Source organism: Zingiber officinale, chromosome 5A (assembly GCF_018446385.1).
Source record: "Zingiber officinale cultivar Zhangliang chromosome 5A, Zo_v1.1, whole genome shotgun sequence".
Lineage (NCBI taxonomy): Eukaryota > Viridiplantae > Streptophyta > Magnoliopsida > Zingiberales > Zingiberaceae > Zingiber > Zingiber officinale.
In genome coordinates this window covers 106,728,153-106,746,477 of record NC_055994.1, presented here as the reverse complement: position 1 = coordinate 106,746,477, position 18,325 = coordinate 106,728,153, and positions in this window count along the sequence as shown.

The window sequence follows — 18,325 nt, the reverse complement described above, 5'->3', positions numbered from 1 at the left end:
GCCTCCAGATCGACCGCAACGAACGTGGTGGCCTCCGGCCGGGTCGGGTGAATCTGCACTTCCTCTTTTTCTTCATACACCAAAGAGGGAGGTTTTTTAGTTATGGCGTTTACCTCAATCCGGGGCGCCTTCCGAGCGGAATTGGCTTCTGCTCGTACCATCTCGACGTAGCATCGACGAGCTGCCAGTTGATCTCCTCGTACTTCTCCCACTTTGTCTTTGACTGGGAACTTGATCTTTTGGTGGAAAGTGGAAACGGCCGCTCGGAATTCACTGAGAGCCGGTCGTCCCAATATTACGTTGTATGCCGACGGAGAGTCCACCACGACGAAGTTTGCGATCCGCGTCCTTCTGAGCGGCTCCTCTCCCAGCGAAATGGCTAATCGGACTTGTCCGACCGGCAGAACTTCGTTGCCCGTAAACCCGTAGAGGGGGGTTGTCATGGGCAGTAGCTCGGCTCGATCAATTTGTAGTTGGTCGAAGGCCTTTTTAAATATGATATGACCGAGCTTCCTGTATCAATAAAAACGCGGTGAATAGTGTAGTTGGCTATTACCGCTCTGATGAGGAGAGTGTCGTCATGCGGCACTTCAACTCCCTCCAAGTCCTTGGGCCCGAAGCTGATTTCGGGTCCGCTCGCCCGTTCCTGGCTGCAGCCGACTGCATGGATCTGGAGCTGCCGGATGCTTGTCTTCCTTGCTCGGTTAGAGTCGCCTCCGGTCGGCCCGCCAGCTATAATGTTGATTTCGCCACGAGAAGTGTTACTTCTATTTTCTTCTTCCCGAACGGACGGTCGGGGTCGCTCCCTAGACATTCGGGGATTCTCATGCCTCGGAGTGTGATGTCGCTCAGGAGTATGTTGTTGTCTCCTGTCGGCTACCATCCGATCGGCTTCACGAGGCCTCTGTCGCCTGTCGGATGATGGCGATCGGCGGTGGCCACCCCGGGGCACGGGGTGGGCAATCAGAGGAAGGCTTCGGCAATCTCTTGTATTGTGCGTGTCGGTCCGATGGAAAGAGCAGAACATAGGGGTCCATACCTTCCTCTTTGGTTTCGGCCGCTCGGCAGCTACCTCTTGTACATGGGACCTAGCCTGGGGGGAGCGGATTGCTTCGGCCCTCGGTCCTCTGGGCGGCTGATGAGCAGTGTGTGGCTTCCGCTCGGCAAGGGGAGCCCGTTCGGTGGGAGTTTCCTTTCTTCGGGCCGCTTGGGATTCCTCCACGTTGGTGTATTCGTTGGCCCTGTTGGTTGCTACTCGGAAAACCTAGAGGTTCCACTGTACAAAATTTTGTACAAAGGTCTGAACCTTTTCCTAGCTACCATGTGTTCTTTTAAATTAAATTTTGGATCGCCTGCGGAACTTAACACGTTTGATCCAAAACTTAATCTATTCGTTCTTTTAGGTTTTGACTTGGGTCTCCTGCGGAACTTAACACGTTCGACCCAAATCACCTTAAGTTATTAATTCCATTAAATATTAATTTCCATAATTGGTTCCCAGTACTGACGTGGCGAGGCACGTGGTCTTCTTGGATATGGGAGCAACCACCACCGACTAGACAAAACCTTTTATGGAAAGCTAATATTTAATTTCCTAAAATAACTTTAGGTTAACCGAAAAGAACAATCAAATCACAAGGGAAAAAAAAACAAAACAAAAGAACACAACATCGAAAAATATATTCGAAATACTAGAATCACATGCCTCTTGTATTTGGTATTATTTCCAAAAATAACTAGTATGATGCGGAAAGAAAAATTACTAGTTATACCTTTTAGAAAGACCTCTTGATCTTCTACCGTATTCCTCTTCTAATCTCGGACGTTGTGTGGGCAACGATCTTCCGAGATGAGAAACCACCAAAGCACCTTCTCCTTTCTTCAAATTTCGACCAAGCACAAAGCTTCCAAAAGATGAAGATCTTTTCCACCAACCAAGCTCCTAGGGATATAAGCTTTTCTCTCCTTCTTCCTCAAGCTAGATCCGGCCACCAATTAAAACTCCATGAGGATGAAGAGGTTCGGCCACAAAGAGAAGAAGAAGAGAAGAAGGAAGGGTCAGCCACACCACCAAGGAAAAGAGGGAGAAAAAGAATAGAGTCGTTAGCCATGAAGCCTCCTCTACCCCCTCTTTTATAATCCTTGGTCTTGGCAAATAAGGAAATTTAATTAAAAACTTTCCTTAATTCTTTTGCCATGAAAAGAAAAATTTAATTAATTAAAATTAATTTTCCCTTTTACAACTTATTTGGTCAGCCACTCTTCTCCACAAATCAAGGAAAGTTTTAATTAAAACAAAATTAAAACTTCCTAATTTGTTTCTAGAAATTTATAAAAATTTCTCCAATAATTTTATCCTTTCATGATTGGTTAATAAAAGGAAATTTTATAAATTAAAATTTCTTTTAAACATGTGGATAAAAAGAAAGTTATCTCTAAAAATTAAAATCTCTTTAATCTACAAATAAGGAAAGATATCAAATCTTTTCTTAATCTTTGTAGAAACTTATAAAAGAGAATATTTAATTTTAAACTCTCTTTTAAATCATGAACATGATTAAAAGGAAAGTTTTCTTAAAATTTAAAATCCACCTTTAATCAACAAATAAGGAAAGATTTCAAATTTTAAACTCTCTTTAAACATGTAGATGATTTACAAATAAGGAAAGTTTTACCAAAAATTAAAACCATCCTTTTAAACTACAAATAAGGAAAGAGATTAATCTCTTCTCTTAATCTTTTGTAGAAAGTTATAAAAGGAAATTTTTAATTTTAAACTTTCTTTAAAAACATGATATCCACATAAGAAATAATTTTAATAAAAATCCTTTTAATATTCTAGTGGCCGCCACCTAAGCTTGGGACCCAAGCTTTGGCCGACCACCTACATGGCTCATCCACTTGGACTTGGCCGGCCCTAGCTTGGTTCCCAAGCTAGCTTGGCCGGCCCATTATTGGTGAGTATGCGGTGGGTATAAATCTCTATATACTAGAGGCTACGATAGGGACCGAGAGGAGGAATTGGTTTTGGTCTCCCGATGAATTTAAGCATCCCGTGTTCGCCCCGAACACACAACTTAATTTCATCAATAATAATTCATTCCACTAAAGAACTATTATTGAACTACCGCACCAATCCCAAATTACATTTTGGGCTCCTTCTTATTATGAGTGTGTTAGTCTCCCTGTGTTTAAGATAACAAATGTCCACTAATTAAGTAAGTTACTGACAACTCACTTAATTAATATCTAGCTCCAAGAGTAGTACCACTCAACTTCATCGTCATGTCGGACTAAGTCCACCTGCAGGGTTTAACATGACAATCCTTATGAGCTCCTCTTGGGGACATTCTCAACCTAGATCACTAGGACACAGTTTCCTTCTATAATCAACAACACACACTATAAGTGATATCATTTCCCAACTTATCGGGCTTATTGATTCATCGAACTAAATCTCACCCATTGATAAATTAAAGAAATAAATATCAAATATATGTGCTTGTTATTATATTAGGATTAAGAGCACACACTTCCATAATAACTGAGGTCTTTGTTTCTTTATAAAGTCAGTATAAAAGAAACGACCTCTAATGGTCCTACTCAATACACTCTAAGTGTACTAGTGTAATTATATAATTAAGATAAACTAATACCTAATTACACTACGACCTTCCAATGGTTTGTTCCTTTCCATTATGGTCGTGAGCTACTGTTTATAATTTATAAGGAAACCGATAACATGATCTTCTGTGTGTGACACCACACACCATGTTATCTACAATATAAATTAATTGAACAACTACATTTATCATAAATGTAGACATTTGACCAATGTGATTCTTATTTCTAGATAAATGTTTATACCAAAAGCTAGGCTTTTAGTATACACTCTAACAATCTCCCACTTATACTAAAAGACTAAGCTGCCATATCAGCTGCCATGCATCTGATTCCCAACCCTTCTACATGCCCATCAAAAGCTCTTGCCTTAAGGACCTTAGTGAAAGGATCTATAGGTCATCACCTGATGCAATCTAGGCGGCAACAACTTCTCCTCGTTTATACGATTTCTCGTATTGGGTGGTACTTGTGCTCTATTGTGTTTACTTGCCTTATAGACTTATGGTTTCTTCGAGTTTGCTACTACACCAACATTATTACAATAAATTGTAATAATCTTTGGACAAACCAGAAATTATTTCTAAGTCTATCTTGAGGTTATTGAGTCATTCAGCTTTTATGGCTACCTCAGAGGCTTGCCATATACTAAGCTTCTATGGTGGAGTCCAGAAAAACACCTATTCTTATCACTCTTCCATAGTTATGACTTTACCTCCTAAAGTAAACACAAAACCCTGAGGTTGACTTATTATTGTCCCTATCCGATTGGAAGTCAAAATCCATGCAACCCACAAGGACTAAATTAACTGCCTTGTAAGCTAGCATATAATCTCTAGTGCCTCTAAGGTACTACAATATATGCTTTACTGCAGTCCACTGTCCTTGTCCAGGCTTACTTTGATATCTGCTAACTATGCCCTCGGCAAAACAGATTTCTAATCTCGTGCATAGCATACATTAGGCTTCCAACAGCCGTAGCATAAAGAACTTTGATGTCTTCGGAGACATATCTTTAGATAAAGTTACTCCATCCCGAAAAGGTAAGAAACCTTTCTTGGAGTTTTGTATGCTTTAAAACGAGCAAGGATTGTTTCGATATATGAAGCTTGGGATAAGTAAAATATTCTTTTCTTGCGATCCCTTATTACTTTGATCCTAAGAATATATGCATTCTCTCAAGTCCTTCATATCGAATTGTTTGGACAACCATACTCTTACTTCTGACAACACTTTGATATTGTTTCCAACTACCAAAAATGTTATCTACGTATAATACAAGAAATACCACCACGTTTCCATCACACTTCTTGTATACACAAGACTCATCCGGTTATTAAATAAATCCATAGGTCTGGATTACTTTATTAAACCGGATGTCCCAAGACCTTGAAGTTTTACTTCAGTCCATAGACTAATTGAGCTTGCACACAAGATGCTCTTTGCTCTTTGCAATGAACCCTTCTGGTTGCTATATATGGATATTTTCTTCAAGACTTCCATTAAAGAAAGCTGTCTTGGCATCCACTTGCCAAATAGATAAAAGAATCCGAATAGACTTAAGCATGGCTACCAGTGAAAAAGTTTCCTTTTTCATCTAGCCTTGCTTTGAAGGTTTCTACCTTCCTGTCTATCCCTCTTTTCCTATTATAGACCTTTTACACCCAAAGGCTTTTACACCACTTGGTGGTTCTACAAGCTTCTAGATTTTATTAGAATTCATATATTCTAATTCTATTATTCATTACTCTTTGCCAAGATGCTGCATATTTATCTTAGAGTGCTTCGTCATATGTCCGGAGATCAGGTTTATGTCCTTCAGGGATCGAGTCCAAAAACTCTCCCAAAACATGACCTATTTAGGTTGCCTAACAACCCTCCCACTACGACAAGGCACTTTCTGCAATTGTGTATCATTTGTGATACGTGTTACAGTTTTCTTGTAGTATCTTATCTTATACAGTTGGTACTAGGTTAGACATGTCCTTTATTATTTCCTTAAGAACAAATTTACTTATGAGCACGTGGTTCATTATATAGTCCTTTTCTAAAAATCAGTCATTGATGCTAACAATGACTTTCTGATTTTTAAGACTATAAACCTACTTTTGTTTATCTAGGATAACTTACAAACAAGTGAACTCCTATCCAACTTATCATTGTCTCTCATATGTGCTGGATTACCCGAATCCGAATATGCTTCAAAATAGGTTTTCACCTATTCAGCAATTCTATATGAGTAGAGAGTTCTAACTTGGAAGGTACTATGTTCACTTTCGTTTTCAGAGTTTATCCTTAAAACAAATTTGGTAATTTTCTGAATAACTCATCATCTATCTAATTATTCCATAAGAGTCCTTTACCTTCTTTCTACTACACCATTCTGTTGGAGTGTACCAGATGCAGTTAGTTGGGATTGAATCCCTACTTCTGATAAATGACTCCTAAATTCTCCCAAGAGGTACTTGCCACTACGATCTTACCGTAGTGTCTTGATATTTTTACTTTGTCGTTTCTCCACATCAGCCTCGTACTCTTTGAACTAATCAAAGCACTTAGACTTGCGGCACATCAAGTAAATATATCCGTATCTCAAATAGTTGTCTATAAAATAGATAAAATATTTGAAACAACCTCTTGCCTGGATGCTCATAGGATCACACAAATCAGAATGAACCAATTCCTATATATCTTTGGCTCCATACCCCTTAGACTTAAAAGCTCCTTGGTTATTTTCCTTCCAAGTAAGACTCGCAGGTTGGAAAGATTTCCACTACTAATGAACCCAAAAGTTCATCAGCTACCAATGAATCCTACTCAAGTATAACCTAGCTTTTAGATGTCAAAGATATAATTGGTTCATTTCCGAAGGTTGCTTTCTCTTAAAATTAGAAGATGTGTTACTAATTTCCATTTGTTGCATCGTGGGAGTTATTGGATTATAAATTGTCAACCATCATACCAGAATAGATAACTTCCTATTTTTCTTGATAACAACTTTGTTATCAAAATAGACACAATATCTATAATAGTTTAGAAACTGAAGTCAGGTTCTTTCTAAACTTGGTACGTAAAGACAATTACTTAAAATCCATATTTTATTCTTATCAAAGGATAAACATCTCCCACTGCAATAGCTACCACTTTTACAGTAGTACCCATGTGGACGGTGATTTACCTTTCATTTAGTTGTCGGGTTTCCTGGAACCCTGCAATGAATTGCAGACATGATTAATGGCATCTTGTATCTACACTCCAGGTTCTGGTAGATAACACCACTAGACATGTTTCAACTAATGAATTAAATACACCTAAATTGTTCTTAGTTCTAAGAAGACAGTCTACCTTAATGTCCAAGTTCTATTACAATTGGGACTACTAAGTCTTTTTCTATAGTATGACTACTAGGGATTGACTAACATCCTAAGAATCACAAGAATATTTGGTCAAGATCAACTTCTTAAAATCTCCATAAATTTTGCGTATACAAAATTGAAGAGGAGATTTCATTAATTTTATTATCTCGTCAACTTTACTTTATGACGAATAAAATTAATAGTTGGTCTATTTTTAATCAAATATTTGGTCAAGACTCTAAATTTAAAATAATATTGATTCCTCTAACAATACTATTTAAATTTACCAACACCTCAAAACACCGTGAATTTTGCATGCCACGTTAGTGTGGACGTATACAAAATCAACATTTGTAAAAGGAGAGTTTTACCCATTAATTATCTTGTCAACGTAACTTTATGACAAATAAAATTATCTCAAACACCGTTAATTTTGTATGCCACGTTAGTGTGGACGTATACAAAATCAATCATTTGTCAGAGGGGTTTTAACCCTTTAATTTTATTATCTTGTCAACCTAGTTTTATGACAAATTAATAGTTGGTTTCATTTGGTCACACAAATAATAGCAGTGACTCCGATGGGGAGGATACTATTAGATGTGTCTAAGTGTATACCATTACTTGACACTAAGTCCATTAATAAGATTATGCCCCTTCCGTTGGGGAAGATCACACGCCTTAATTAACTTCCTATAGTCATCCAAAATGGAAGTGCTCTAGTGATCCACAAACAAGCTCATCCGTATGGAGGAAGGCACTCGAGCCAACGCAAGCTTGTTTGCATCACTTACAAACCAGAATGGAGACCATGGGATTTACTTAAAATCCTCTCCCACTTAGTTATTTATAAATGAGGAATTTTAACTATGCTAGCCTACTAAACTTGTAAACTAACATGCACACACAGCATAATATAAAAGCAATAAATAGAAAAATCTAATTTTCAACTATTATGGCTTTTATCTCTGGTTATCCTCCGTGTGTTGTCATCCCAAGCTGCTGCCATATTTGGCCAACGCCACCGGGTCTAGCTGTCGCATCCATCTTGCTCCTAGTTCCGCTGCGCCTCTGGTCCTTAGAAGGTTCCACGCTTTGCAAGATTCGATCCGCGACATAAATAGAATTTTACATTTTGATCCTATATTCCATAAAAGGAATGTACATGTATCTAGATCAAAAATAAAATCCTAATAAATCTAAATACAGCTCCTGCTGTATTTTAATACAATCATGCACACACATATAAATGCCCTTGACATGTCCAAGGGTCCAATCACACACATAATAACTAAAAGCCATAATAGTTAGATCCTGCATCCACAGAGTTAGCACATCCTACTATTAACCTGCCTAAATTATGTATGACATGTGCATAATTAAACTAATACCAAATACACAGAGGCAAAACCCTAGCTCTGATACCAATTGTTGGTTGCTACTCGGAAAACCTAGAGGTTCCACTGTACAAAAATTTTGTACAAAGGTCTGAACCTTTTCCTAGCTACCATGTGTTCTTTTAAATTAAATTTTGGATCGCCTGCGGAACTTAACACGTTTGATCCAAAACTTAATCTATTCGTTCTTTTAGGTTTTGACTTGGGTCTCCTGCGGAACTTAACACGTTCGACCCAAATCACCTTAAGTTATTAATTCCATTAAATATTAATTTCCATAATTGGTTCCCAGTACTGACGTGGCGAGGCACGTGGCCTTCTTGGATATGGGAGCAACCACCACCGACTAGACAAAACCTTTTATGGAAAGCTAATATTTAATTTCCTAAAATAACTTTAGGTTAACCGAAAAGAACAATCAAATCACAAGGGGAAAAAAACAAAACAAAAGAACACAACATCGAAAAACATATTCGAAATACTAGAATCACATACCTCTTGTATTTGGTATTATTTCCAAAAATAACTAGTATGATGCGGAAAGAAAAATTACTAGTTATACCTTTTAGAAAGACCTCTTGATCTTCTACCGTATTCCTCTTCTAACCTCGGACGTTGTGTGGGCAACGATCTTCCGAGATGAGAAACCACCAAAGCACCTTCTCCTTTCTTCAAATTTCGGCCAAGCACAAAGCTTCCAAAAGATGAAGATCTTTTCCACCAACCAAGCTCCTAGGGATATAAGCTTTTCTCTCCTTCTTCCTCAAGCTAGATCCGGCCACCAATTAAAACTCCATGAGGATGAAGAGGTTCGGCCACAAAGAGAAGAAGAAGAGAAGAAGGAAGGGCCGGCCACACCACCAAGGAAAAGAGGGAGAAAATAGAATAGAGTCTGTTAGCCTTGAAGCCTCCTCTACCCCATCTTTTATAATCCTTGGTCTTGGCAAATAAGGAAATTTAATTAAAAACTTCCTTAATTCTTTTGCCATGAAAAAGAAAAATTAATTAATTAAAAATTAATTTCCTTTTTACAACTTATTTGGCCGGCCACCTTCAATCCACAAATCAAGGAAAGTTTTAATTAAAACAAAAATTAAAACTTCCTAATTTGTTTCTAGAAATTTATAAAAATTTCTCCAATAATTTTATCCCTTCATGATTGGTTAATAAAAAGGAAATTTTATAAATTAAAATTTTTCTTTTAAACATGTGGATAAAAAGAAAGTTATCTCTAAAAATTAAAATCTCTTTTAATCTACAAATAAGGAAAGATATCAAATCTTTTCTTAATCTTTTGTAGAAACTTATAAAAGAGAATATTTAATTTTAAACTCTCTTTTAAATCATGAACATGATTAAAAAGGAAAGTTTTCTTAAAATTTAAAATCCACCTTTAATCAACAAATAAGGAAAGATTTCAAATTTTAAACTCTCTTTAAACATGTAGATGATTTACAAATAAGGAAAGTTTTACCAAAATTAAAACCATCCTTTTAAACTACAAATAAGGAAAGAGATTAATCTCTTCTCTTAATCTTTTGTAGAAAGTTATAAAAGGAAATTTTTAATTTTAAACTTTCTTTTAAAACATGATATCCACATAAGAAATAATTTTAATAAAATCCTTTTAATATTAGTAGTGGTAGCTAAGAAGGTTGGCCTTTACAGCTCATCCACTTGGACTTGGCGGCCCTAGCTTGGGTTCCAAGCTAGCTTGGCCGGCCCCATTGGATGGGTAAGAAGGTGGGTATGGTGGGTATAAATCTCTATATACTAGAGGCTACGATAGGGACCGAGAGGAGGAATTGGTTTTGGTCTCCGATGAATTTAAGCATCCGTGTTCGCCAACACACAACTTAATTTCATCAATAATAATTCATTCCACTAAAGAACTATTATTGAACTACGCACCAATCCCAAATTACATTTTGGGCTCCTTCTTATTATGAGTGTGTTAGTCTCCCTGTGTTTAAGATAACAATGTCCACTAATTAAGTAAGTTACGACAACTCACTTAATTAATATCTAGCTCCAAGAGTAGTACCACTCAACTTCATCGTCATGTCGGACTATGTCCACCTGCAGGGTTTAACATGACAATCCTTATGAGCTCCTCTTGGGGACATTCTCAACCTAGATCACTAGGACACAGTTTCCTTCTATAATCAACAACACACACTATAAGTGATATCATTTCCCAACTTATCGGGCTTATTGATTCATCGAACTAAATCTCACCCATTGATAAATTAAAGAAATAAATATCAAATATATGTGCTTGTTATTATATTAGGATTAAGAGCACACACTTCCATAATAACTGAGGTATTTGTTTCTTTATAAAGTCAGTATAAAAGAAACGACCTCTAATGGTCCTACTCAATACACTCTAAGTGTACTAGTGTAATTATATAATTAAGATAAACTAATACCTAATTACACTATGACCTTCCAATGGTTTGTTCCTTTCCATTATGGTCGTGAGCTACTGTTTATAATTTATAAGGAAACCGATAACATGATCTTCTGTGTGTGACACCACACACCATGTTATCTACAATATAAATTAATTGAACAACTACATTTATCATAAATGTAGACATTTGACCAATGTGATTCTTATTTCTAGATAAATGTTTATACCAAAAGCTAGGCTTTTAGTATACACTCTAACAGGCCCGGTGTAGCATATGGTCGTAGTCTCAGGGCGATTTCCGGATGAGCGATCGGAAGAAGTCCCCATCCACGAGGCCTTGTGTAAAGGCATTCATCATGGTTTCCGAGGTTGTCGTTGGGATATCCATGGCCACCCTGTTGAACCGCTGGATATAGGCTCGGAGCGATTCGCGGGCTTCTTGTTTGATGGAAAACAGACTGACACTAGTCTTCTGATAGCGCCTACTGCTTGCAAAGTGGTGAAGGAAGGTCATACGGAAGTCTTTAAAACTTGTGATGGATCCGTCCGGCAACCTCCGAGACCACCGTTGAGCCGATCCCGAGAGGGTGGTTAGAAAAACTCGACACTTTACTCCGTCTGTGTATTGATGAAGGGTAGCCGTGTTATCGAACTTACCCAAATGATCGTCCGGGTCGGTGGTTCCATTGTATTCACCGATCGCCGGGGGCACATAGTGCTTTGGCAGAGGGTCCCGTAAGATGGCTTCCGAAAACTGACGGTTGACCCGCTCGGGAGAAGCGTCGGCTCGGGGGGCTTTGCCTTTTCTGTTGTCTCGTATTGGCACTTCGTCTGATGATGACCCTCGATCACGATTAACTGCCGCGGCATCCGGAGGCGTGCGGAATAGGGCCCAGTGAAACGGAACCGTGGCCTGAGGTGCTTCCGCTCGGCCCCCTGATACTGATGTCGCTTGCTGCTCAATCCGCTCGGCTTGTGCCCTCTGTTTTTGCTCCACAAGCTTAGTTGCCCTCGACTCGATCAGAGCATCGAGTTCCTCCGTGGAGAGCGTCACCGTATGCGGTCGTCCAGCTTCGTCCATTGCTTCCGATCGAATGCAGGAGCGTTCCCACAGACGGCGCCAAATTGATCTTGTCTGAATCAACGGACGCTGGGCAAGTGGCGCTCTCCGCGTTGCTGACGTAGATCCCCGACCGATCGTACGGACCTACGGCGAACCTGCAAAGAAATCAGGTCGGGAAGGGGTTCCCGGCGACGATCCTCCGACGCTCAAGTCAGGCAAGTGGACAACAAAGAAGTGACTCCAAATATCAAAGAACGCGTACCTCCGGTGAAGTGCGAGGCTCCTTATATAGAGCTGGGAAGGATCTCATGCACACATACCGAGGCGAATACGTGTCCCCAGCCCATACCTCAGTAAGGGCTCGTCAGAAAGCTTGTCTGACACCATACTGCTACAGTCCAAGCACGTCTTCGATGGGACAGTGAAACCCCTTGTCGTAAGATTTGGAGTATGGCCTGGCCATAGAGCATGCACGCTGTCAGAAGATGTTCCTTGTCCTTTTCTCCTTACTCCATGACGGGTGTCCGGACGGTCGGCACTACACTCACATCCGGCCGATCATGGGTACTGGTCCACTTAGGAGATTCCCGGTAATGTGCCCTGTGGAGACTTTGCAGTATGCTACTCTATGCCTTCGACCGAACGGGCTATCCGCTCGGCCATATGCCTCTCTTCAACCCGAGCGTCGGAACTCTGACTCTTCGCCGGGTGCCTGACTTCTGATGAGACCCCGTCAGGCCGACCGGGCTCCCCATTCTCCGGTCGGTCGTTCGGCCCTTTGACTCCACGTGACGTTGACTTCCCTCAGAGGGGGGTTCCCTGTTCTTACCGCCGGATCACTAACACTTTAACAATTTCAGCTCATAGAAAATAGAACTCACCTCAATAACCACAATTCCAGCATCACAGTAACACAACCTCGCTGCTAAAATCCTTCCTACTGATCGAATGAAGATAACATCTCAGGCGATCAAGAAATCAACACCATAGAAATGGAACATAACCTCACATTGTTGCTATCAATCGGATCAAGCAGGAATCCAGCAGGAAGACTACTGATCAAGCACAACCATCCTTCTAGCCTCTGCCCGGCAGCTCAAGAACACCTCCCTGATACCAACATCTCCAAATCTGTGACCTAATTCAACCGAAAAGAAGATGAGAATCGGTAACAGAGAAGAAGACCTAAGCTTACCTCAATCGATTGTCTCCAGAAGGTATCACCCAATCCGATCCACCTTGAGGAGCCACGGATCGTTTTGTGAACAACTCAAGAAGGAGGAAACGAAGGGTCAATCGATCGGAGACAATGCACATCAAGCCCTCCACCGTGCCCTAGCCACATAGCCGTCGTCGCTTGTGCGCAAGAACCGGCCGAGGAAACAATTGCTCCTCGATGGCGTCGCCCGATCCAATCCGAGATGGATCGCACTGTAAGCAGCACGATGAGAGCTAAGGGGAGGTCGATCGGTTGGGAGACGATGTGAATCAAGCCTCCGTCATGCCCTAGGTACCGTACCGTCGACGTCCGGCCGCCGAATCCACCGAACAATAACCCTCGGCCGAAGATGACCTGAAGCCCGCTGGTTCTCGTCGAGCTCCGGTGACGTGCTCCTCCAACCTCGGCGCTGATTCGTCCATGAGAGGGGTAGCGAGAAGAAGAAGAGGGAAAGAAGGAGATCGTCTTCGAGCAGAGGAGAGATCGGGGGAGGAGGAGGAGAAGTCGGGGAAGAAGTGAGGGATCGGGTTGGGTTCGACGTGTGGGGAGGAAAAAAGGAAAAAGGAAATTTATAATTAAAAACATTTCCTCACTTAAACGGGTCTCCCAAACAGGCTTTATCCGAACCCGCCGATCGATCACCTCAAAACCCTCCGTACGAGTTCCGAAAAATTCCCAGAAAATTTCTAAAAATTCCGGAAAAATTCTATAAGGCTATTTCCCAAATAACCTTATTAATTAAATTTTCCGATATCTCACATTTGATGTCTTCGGAGACATATCTTTAGATAAAGCTACTCTATGCCTAAAAGGTAAGAAACCTTTCTTGGAGTTTTGCATGCTAAAACAAGCAAGGATTGTATCTATATATGAAGCTTGAGATAGGCACACCATCCTTTTCTTGCGATCCCTTATGACTTTGATCCCAAGAATGTGTGCACATTCTCCTAAGTCCTTCATATCAAATTGTTTGGGCAACCATACCCTTACATCCAATAACACTTTGACATTGTTACCAATTAACAAAATATCATCTACGTATAGTATAAGAAATACCACCACGTTTCCGTTACACTTCTTGTATACACAAGACTCATCCGGACACTGAATAAATCCATATGACTGGATTACTTCATTAAACCGGATGTTCCAAGATCTTGAAGCTTGCTTCAGTCTATAAATGGATCGATTGAGCTTGTACACTAGATGCTCTTTGCCTTTTTCAATGAACCCCTCTGGTTGCTTCATATGGATGTTTTCTTCAAGACTTCCGTTAAGGAAAGTTGTCTTGACATCCATTTGCCAAACCTCATATTCCATATGAGCAGCAACAGATAAGAGTATCCGGATAGACTTAAGCATGACTACTGGCGAAAAAGTTTCCTCATAATCGATTCCCTCTTTCTGAGTGTAACCTTTCACAACAAGCCTTGCTTTGAAGGTTTCTACCTTCCCATCTGTCCCTCTTTTCCTTTTGTAGATCCACTTGCATCCAACGGCTTTTACACCATTTGGTGGTTCTACAAGCTTCCAAACCTTATTAGAATACATAGATTCTATTTCAGAATTCATCACCTTTTGCCAAGATACTACATCTTTATCTTGGAGTGCTTCGTCATATGTCCGGGGATCAGGTTCATGTTTACCCGAGATCAAGTCCGAAGACTCTTCCAAAAACATGAATATCTCAGGTTGTCTTACAACTCTCCCACTACTACGAGACACTGTCTGTAGTTGTGCATCATTTGTGACACGTGTTGCAGTTTCTTGTGGTACTTCATCTTGTACTGTTGGTACTAAAGTAGACGTGTCCTCTCTCATTTCTTCTAGAACAATTTTACTTTTAGGCTTGTGTTCCATTATATAGCCTTCTTCTAAAAACTGGACATTGGTGCTAACAATGACATTCTGATCTTTAGGACTATAAAATAAACCACCTTTCGTTCCTCTAGGATAGCCCACAAACACGCGAAATTCCGTACGAGATTCCAACTTATCAGCATCTTCTTTCAGTACATGTGCTGGACTACCCCAAATCAGAATATGTCTCAGACTGAGCTTTCTCCCATTCCACAATTCTGTGGGAGTAGTCGGTACTGATTTAGAAGGTACCAAGTTCAGAATGTGTACTGCTATTTCCAGAGCATATCCCCAAAACGAATTTGGTAATTCTGAATAACTCATCATCGATCTAACCATCTCCATAAAAGTCATATTCCTTCGTTCTTCCACACCATTCTGTTGGGGTGTACCAGGTGCGGACAATTGGGATTAAATCCCGACCTCTGATAAGTAATTCCTAAACTCTCCTAAGATGTATTCACCACCACGATCAGACTGTAGTGTCTTGATACTTTTACCATAACGTTTCTCCACATCAGCCTTGTATTCTTTGAACTTATCAAAGTACTCAGACTTACAGCGTATCAAGTAAATGTATCCGTATCTCGAATAATCGTCTATAAAAGAGACAAAATATTCGAAACCACCTCTTGCCTGGATAGACATAGGACCACACAAATCAGAGTGAACCAGTTCTAACACATCTTTGGCTCTATACCCCTTGGCCTTAAAAGGTCTCTTGGTCATTTTACCTTCCAAGCAAGATTCACAGGTTGTAAAGTTTTCCAACTCCAATGAACCCAAGAGTCCATCAGCTATAAGCCTTTGAATCCTACTTAAGTTAATATGACCAAGCCTTAGATGCCAAAGATATATTTGGTTCATTTCTGAAGGTTCCTTTCTCTTATTAGAATTAGAAGATGTGTTATTAATTTTCATTTGTTGTCTTTTGGGAGAAATTGGATTTAAAGTATATAAATTGTCAACCAATGCACAAGAACAGATAATAACCCTATTTCTCTTTATAACCACTTGTCATTAAAAGAAACAGAATATCCATCCAAAAATAGTTTAGAAACTGAAATTAAATTCTTTCTGAAACTAGGTACATAAAGACAATTTCTTAAAACCAAATTTTTATTTCTAGCAAAAGATAAGTAGACGTCTCCCACTGCAACATCCGCCACCTTAGTAGTATTGCCCATGTAGACTGTTATCTCTCCTTCAAATAGTCGTCGGGTTTCTTAGAACCCCTGTAAAGAGTTGCAGACATGATCAGTGGCTCCCGTATCTACACACCAGGTGTTGGTAGATAACACCGCTAAACATGTTTCAACTACTAGAGAATGAGATATACCTTTATTGTTTTGATTCCTACAAGGACAGTCTATCTTCCAATGTCCAACCTGCTTGCAGATGAAGCACTTGCCCTTCAGCTTCTTCATTCCAGCTTTTGGTCCTGTACCTAGAGGTTTATTCACCTTCTTTGCTGAAACAACCCATTTCTTCTTCTTCTTGCCTTTCAACTTAGAAGTTGAATCATTTTCAGCATAGTGAATCTGAGAACTGTGAGTAAATATACCTTCTGCTGCCTGTAGTTCTGTCAGAAGTTCTGCCAACGTATACTCTCTTTTGTTCATGTTATAGTTCAGGCGGAACTGCTCAAAATTTCTGGGTAGCATTTGGAGAATAATATCGACCTGGGTTTCCCCATCGATTTCACCTCCAAGGACCTGTATTTCGTTCAGATAAGCCATCATCTTGAGGATATGATCCCTTACGGGTGTCCCCTCTAACATGGTGGTTATCATTAATTTTCTCATTGTCTCTTGCCTAGCAGTCCGACTCTGGTGTCCGAAGAGTTCTTTGAGATTGTTCATTATATCATAAGTTGTTGGTAAGTCCTAATGCTGATGTTGCAATATATTTGACATCGAAGCTAAAATGTAACACTGCACCATCTCATCTGCCTTTACCCATTTCTTATGATACTCAATCTCCTCTTCACTAGAATCACTATTAGGTGCATTAGGGCAGACCTCTGTCAGTACAAACTTATAACTTTCAGTAGTTAGGACAATATCTAGGTTTCTTTTTCAATATATGTAGTTTGGACCAGTAAGTTTGTTCTCTTTCAATATAATGGCCAGTGGGTTGAAAGTCATCCTAAGAATCACAAAATAAACTTTGGTTAAGACTCTAAATTTAGAATAATATTGATTTCTCAAACAATACTATTTAAATTAACCAACACCTCAAATCACCGTGAATTTTGCATGCCATGATAGTGTGGACGTATACAAAATCAAACATTTGTAAGAGGAGGTTTTACCCATTAATTTTATTCTTGTCAACCTAATTTTATGACAAATAAAATTAATAGTTGGTTTTCCTTCGGTCATACAAATAATAGCAATGACTCCGATGGGGAGAATACTATTATATGTGCCTAAGTGTATACCATTACTTGACACCTAGTCCATTAAATAATATTGTGCCCCTTCTGATGGGGAAGATCACACGCTCTTAATTAATTTTCTATAGTCATCCAAAATAGAAGTTTGATCTAGTGATCCACAAACAAACTCATCCGATATGGAGGAAGGCACTCAGAGCCAATGCGCAAGTTTGTTTGCATCACTTACAAACCAGTAATGGAGACTGTGGAATTTATTTAAAAATCCCTCTCCCACTTAGTTATTTAAGGTGAGGAATTTTAACCTAGCAAGCACACACTACACACATAACAGTAAATAAAAGCAATAAATATGGAAATTAATTTTCCAACTATTATGACCTTTTCCATCACTGTCCTTCGTGTGCTGTCAACCCTAAGGTTCATGTCGTCGGGTCCATGAGTTTCCTTTTCTGCTGCACTTCTGGTCCTCCAATAGTACCACGCCTCGCAAGGATACGATCCGCGACAAAAATAGAATTTTACATATATCGATCCTATATTTTACAAAGGAATGTACATATAATCTAGATCGAAATAAAAAAGTAAAATTCTAATAACTAATACAGCTCCTGCTGTATTTAATATTACAATCATGCACACACAATAAAATGCCCTAGACATGTCCAAGGGTTCAATCGCACACAATATCTGTATGTCATAATAGTTGAAGCCTGCAACCACAGAGTTAGCACATCCTACTATTATCTTTCCTAAATTATGTATGACATGTGCATAATTAAACTGAAAACCAAACACACAGAGGCAAACCCTAGCTCTAATACCAATTGTTGGTTGGTCCTAGGAAGATCGTACCGGTTCCATTGTACAAAAATTTTGTACAAGTGTCGAACCTTTCCTAACAACCTATTGTGTTCGTTAGAAATTAAATTCGGAATCGCAAATGGAACTTAACATTATTGAATCCAAATTTAACTTATCTGTTCTTAATGGTT